A 6,442-nucleotide genomic window follows, 5' to 3' on the forward strand; every position below is an offset into this window, starting at 1 on the left:
TGTGGTGAAAAGAATTCAAGAAGCCACAGAAATAATACACCTAGTGGCATTTTAGCCCCTCTTTTTTGTAAACATCCCTACAGGGTGCTGGCAGTCCACTGCTGACCTATGCTCGCTAATCCAGGCCAGGTTTTGTTTCTGTCTCAGCCACAGGAAGCTCCGTGGGCAGGCACCAGCTGCTGGGAAGAGTTAATCTTCCCCTACCTGTAACCCAGAGGGTGCTGGCCTAGCCTAGCTGACTCCCCCCGCCCCACCTCTTCTTTCGGTGCCCTGGGCTGGCCTGTGTTAAAAGCCACCGCTACTAGGTGGGGGCTTATTATAGCTACAGAGAATTAAACAGGGCGATTCCTCTAATTAGAACACCTCTACCAGATATCATTGCTTGAATGGATACATTCAAGTGGTCTATAGATTTGACTAACACGTTCTATTGAGTAAAGACTTTACCAGAGAGAGCGAGGCATCCTTTCTAGCACCCGTGTACTTCGCCCTGCTACAAGCACTGGAGCCAACTGGACCAGCTCCTGACACCAGGGGGTTGGAACTGTGAAAAAGGAAACCATACGTGGTGTCCCTTAGGTTAGGTATTAGGTCTTGGTTGGCGGACTTGGGGCCTTAACGTAGCTGCAGTTTCAGCCCCACCCCCCCAAAATGTCACCAGTCTACATGGGACTTTCCTGGTCAGCAATAGATTTGCTGCTCGACCCCTGCTGTTCCCCTTAGGAGTGCAACTTTGCCTAAAACAATGGGTTCTTTGCTAATAATCCCCTTTTCCCCCACTCCCTATCTTTAAAAACTTTTCCTTTTCTGTAGCCCTCTGGAGCTCCCCTTTACTTGCTAAACAGAGATGCTGCCCAATTCACAAATGGATGAATAAAGCCCCTTGGATCTTGAAAATGTACTCGGTTGAATGTTTGTTATTTAACAGAATTAATTGCCCCACATGGGGCAGCACCATAGGGGTGATGCCTTGCAGATGACCTCCAACTTTAACCCCCTACTCTGTGATTCTGATCAGAATCTTCTCTTTGGATCAATTCTCCTGGCTCTCTACTACCAAATGGGCAGACTGGCTGGAAAAAAAAAAAGGTTTTGAAATCCTAGTTTTTGACTTTATAGGATTCTGGATCCTAAGGATGCTTTATCACTGGCTTCAAAAACAGGCATGAGACCCATTACCTCAAAAGCCAACTGGTGCCAAATTCAAATTTTAACACATTATTTTTGAAATGGCCCAAACAAGCAGAGTTTTAGCCAGCTAGAGCCTGTCTGCTTTTCATATCCCCACTGAAACGTTACCTAACAGCTCCTACCCACTGCTAAGCCAGAGCCCTATGACTGTAAGCCCCAGGCTGCTGCAGTCATCGGGGGCTATTTGACCCAGAGCCTCCCCACCCCACACGCACACCTAGGCACAGAAGTCCCCAGCTCCCATCTCCTTCTCCTCTCTCCCAGAGTACCCTTGCCATCGTCCCATCCTGGATGCACCACAAGCTTCCAGTCTCATGAGATGAGGACCTTCCCCTCCACGCAACACCCTCCAAGCACCTCTCAGTAAAGTTTGTGTGTGTAACTGCCTCTTGTTCTTTTTCCTTGATGAGCCCCCACATCCTTTGAGGCCTTACAGACCTACATCCTAAATATATAAAAGAACTCTTAAAACTCAACAAGAAAACAACCCAATTAAAAATGGGCAAAAGACTTGAACAGCTACCTCACCAAAGAGGATACACAAGAGGCAAACAAGTTCATGAAAAGGTGCTCAACATCACTAGCCATTAAAGAAATCTAAATTAAAACCGCAATGAGAGAATAGTGTACACCTATTAGATTGGAGGGGGCAGGTGGGGAGACGGACAATGCCAAGAGCTAGAGGATGGGGAGCAACCAGAACTCAACGACACTGCTGGCGGAAACGCAAAATGCTACGGCCATTTTTGTAAAGAGTTGGGCAATTTCTTATGAAATAAAACATGCACTTAGCATATCACCCAGCAATCCCACTTCTAAGTATTTACCCAAGAGAAATGAAAACTTCTGACCACACGAAAGCCTGTATATAAATGCTTATAGCAACTCTATTCATAATCACCCAAAACTGGAAACAACCCAAATGTCCTTCAACTGGTGAAAAGATCTACTCGGGTGAATCCATACAATGAGATACTACCCAGAAATAAATGTACATCAACTGCTGATGCACACAAATCTCTTGGACATCAGCCTTAGCAACATTTTTCTAGATCTGTCTCCTCAGGCCAGGGAAACAAAAGCAAAAATAAACAACTGAGGCTACCTCAAACTAAAAAGCTTTTGCACAGTGAAGAAAACCATCAACAAAATAAAAAGGCAACCTACCGAATGAGAGAAGATGCTTGCAAATGATATATCTGATAAGGGGTTAATATTCAAAATATTAAAATTTATAAGCTATCCAAATAATACCCAAAATAAAAGAAGTTCTACAACTCAACACCAAAAAAACGATCCAATTTAAAAAACGGGCAGAGGACCTGAATAGACATTTTTCCAAAGAAGACACCCAGATGGCCAACAGACACATGAAAAGATGCTCAACATCATTATTCATCAAGCAAGTGCAAATCAAAACCACAGTAAGATATCCCCTCACGCATGTCAGAATGGCTAGAATCAAAAAGACAAGAAACAAGTGTTGGTGAGGATGTGAGGAAAGGGAACCCTCGTGCACTGTCAGTGGGAAGGTAATCTGGAAGACAGTCTGAAGCTTCCTCGAAAAATTGGAAATAGAAATACTATATGACCCAGTAATTCCACTTCTGGGTACTTACCTGAAGAAAACGAAAGTCGTAATTCAGAAGATATGCACCCCTATGTTTACTGCAGCATGATTTATAATAGCCAAGACATGGAAGCAGCCTAACTGTCCATCGATGGATGAACAGATCAAGATGTGTGTGGGGGGGTGTGCACAGAGATACACAGACACATATACACACAGTGGACTATTAGCCATAAAATCTTGCCATTTGCAACAACAGGGATGGATCTAGAGGGTATTATGCTTGGTGAAATAAGTCAGATAAAGACAAATACCGCATGATTCCACTTACATGTGCAATCTAAGAAATGAACAAAAATGAGAAACACTCATAAACACAGAGAACAAACTGGTGGTTGCCTAATAAGGGGAAGGGGGTGGGGAGGATGGGCAAAATGGGTGAAGGGGAGTAAGAGGTACAAACTTCCAATTATAAGTCACGGGGATGAAAAGTACGGCACAGGAAATAGTTAATAACGTAACACACTTACCGTGAGCATTTCATAATGTGTACAATTGAATCACTGTGTTGCACACCTGAAATTAACATGTCCACTATACTTCAATTAAAAATTTAAAAAAACTTTAACACAAAGATTTAAAAATCCTAAATATGACTCCCTTCAAATATAGGAACAAAACAAAACAAAACAAAAATACAGGAGAAATGGACACAACCACTGGAGGCAAGAAGGAGGGGAGCAGATGAGAAACCAAGACTGAATGAGGTACAAGAAACAGAAGAACCAGGGCCTGGCAGGTCCCCCAAGAGACCCAAGGACCTGGTCCAGTAATAGAGCTGGGGACACAGGGCTGCAGGAGGTGGCCCAGGGAACCTGAGCACCACTCCCCGCCGGGCAAGGACGGGGTCAGAGGTGGAACCTGGGTGGCATGGAGCAGCAGGAGTCCAAGGTTCCATCTGGGAGTCAGAAGCTGGTACTAGTCCTCCTCGCTGGGTGATCTTGAGCAAGTCGCTCCCTCTGGATGGATTCAACCTCCCCCCCCAGGAAAAGACACCCTCTGTGCCTCCCCCAGCCTAGCCCCCAACCAAGGGACAGTGCCACAGCGGCACGTCTCATTATGGGGGTAAAAGAGGGGGTGCCGGCAAGACAGAGGGCAAAGGCAGGGCCTTCCTGCATCGCCTGGAGCCTGAGTCCCATTCTGCAGGCAGGGAGACCCCAGGCAGGAACCTGGGCATGAGTCATTGAGAAACCTCTTTTAGGCTGGGCTGCCTGGGAGTCAGGGTGAGGAGGCCAGGCCAAGGAGTGGTCCACCTTCCCCTTTTGCATAAGGGGTCGGGCGGCCTCCCAGCTTACCCCGCACCAACGTCAGGCCTGGCTCTCTGGGCCACAGACGGCTAGCTCGTGCCCAGCAGGCTCTCGTAGCCCTCAGTGTCTCCAGGGGCCTACCTTCTCCAGTGACGCTTTTCACAAGACGCCCACATCTTACGGAACCTGAGGCCACTGTCCCAAGGTGGTCCCCAGGGCCAGGCCCTAGCCCAGTCCTGGAGCTCCAAGTCCATGGGGCTTTCCATCAGGGCATCTTTCCTTGGGCCAGAGCTTCTTCTTTTTTTTTTTTTTTTTTTAAAGATTTTATTTATTTGACAGAGAGACACAGTGAGAGAGGGAACACAAGCAGGGGGAGTGGGAGAGGGAGAAGCAGGCTTCCGGCCGAGCAGGGAGCCTGATGCGGGGCTCGATCCCAGGACCCTGGGATCATGACCTGAGCCGAAGGCAGACGCTTAACGACTGAGCCACCCAGGCGCCCCAAGGGCCAGAGCTTCTGTCTGCCCCCAATGCCAGACAGACAGACAGACACACACACACACACACACGCACATACACACACTCTGATGAGCACTGCTACCTTGACTCCAGGTCAGCAAGCGAGGCTGGAAGCAGGGAGGAAGGAGGTTGAAGTGCCCACACACATTTCGGTGGGTGTAAGGACACAGATATGCCGGCTTCCTGCATCCCTGGGGTGGGTCTATGCCCTGCCCGGGCTGGATTCTTCTGCCCTGGGACAAACGCATCTTACACAGCCTGCAGCTCGACTCTCCCTTGGGTCCCTATTTGCACACCCAACATCCCCCCCAGCCTGCAGGGGCGAGGAGGCCAATCAGCCCTAAGGAGTTGAGGTTTCTGAGGCCCTTCAGGTGGAATGTGCAAGCGCCTCCCAAGGGGCAGCAGGTCATGGGGTGTGGGGGGAAATCCCTGGGAGCTGGGAACCAAGTCCCACTATGGCCTTAACCCTGTGGCCCTGAATGACAAAACACCTGCTATGCGCCTCCCAGGGCAAAGAGGTGCTCGTGCTGGATGCGCTGTTTGCCCACCAGGCCTGTCCTACCTGATTTTTCACCCCGCTCTGCACTCAGAAGCCGACCGCCCCGATCTGCACCTGCCAGGCTCCCCTGCCCTCTGTTCTCGGGAGGCTTGGCCAACAAGGGGAGCTGACAGGAGCCTGGGAAGTGGGCAGAGCAAGGGGCCAGGGTAATGACTCCACCAGTGTCCTTCCTGCCCTGGGGCAGGCTGGCAGGTACCACCCTCCTCCTCCCAAGGCCTCCGTCCCTGGGGCGGCCCCTCCTCCAGCTTCAGCTCCCCGTGCTCGTGGCGGCTGGTGGCGGCTCCATCCCCGCCCCTCATGACAGGGCCAGTGTCCGCTGTGCTTCACCCTGGAAGGCTTCCCCGAGGCCGCAGCTCTGCAAGTAGTTCTCTCGCTAAGCCCACTTCTGTGACCTCTTCTCTGGTTTATGCCATCAGTTTCCCACCGGGAGCTGGATGGATCTGGCCCTTGACAAACATTTCCTCATTAAATCCGGCCAGCTGCCAACTTGGGGTCCCATGCGGCGACACAGTGTGGCTCCTGCCACGTACCAGAACATTTCTGCCCTTCTCCCCAGAGGCCCAGCAAGTCGGGGAGGAGGGGGGCGGAAGCGAAACTTAAACAAGAATCCAGGTCTCCAGCCTTCCTGGCCTGAGGTCTTGGGGAGGAGATGAATCTGGGAGTGGTGACGTTTTCACAGGAGGTGCCTGGCGGGGAAGTCAGGTCCCCGGGGTCCTACAGCATCAGTGAGCACCCAGCCCCGGCGCGTCCCATGGGCCTGTTACAGAGCTGTGCCCCTGCCAGTTTCGGGGTGAAAAGCTTCAGTGGTCACTAGCCTCTGCTTTGGCCTCCCAACACTTTGGTGATCGATCTTCTGTGTGAAACACTGGGTTTGTTTTCTGCCCTAGACCACTCACTGTTACAGGACTCAACTACTTCCTTAGATGTATCTCACATCTAAACCAGAGGTCAGGGTAGAGACGAGGCAAGGTCACCCCCTGAGCCCCAGCACTACTGAGTTCTCATTGTTGTGATTTTCTCAAGAGCTCCAGACACAGAAATAGCCGTAGCAGCCTCGGATCAAATTCCACACTGTGACCAGAAGGTGGCAGTATGCCACCATCCCAAGTCCCCAGCTCCCCAGGGGTCCGCCCCCCACCCCCCAGCGCGGGCTCCTAGACCTGTGGCCGCTGGGACAGCCCAAAGATCATTCTGCTTCAAGTGCACATATCAGCTAGGTAATCCAGACACTTATAAATAAAACCCCCAAATTGAGATCATGGAACAAATTCCTTTCAAATACCAAGATGTTATCTTTGC

The sequence above is a fragment of the Phoca vitulina genome, unplaced genomic scaffold, assembly GCF_004348235.1.
Source record: "Phoca vitulina isolate PV1807 unplaced genomic scaffold, GSC_HSeal_1.0 scaffold13, whole genome shotgun sequence".
Classification (NCBI taxonomy): Eukaryota; Metazoa; Chordata; class Mammalia; order Carnivora; family Phocidae; genus Phoca; species Phoca vitulina.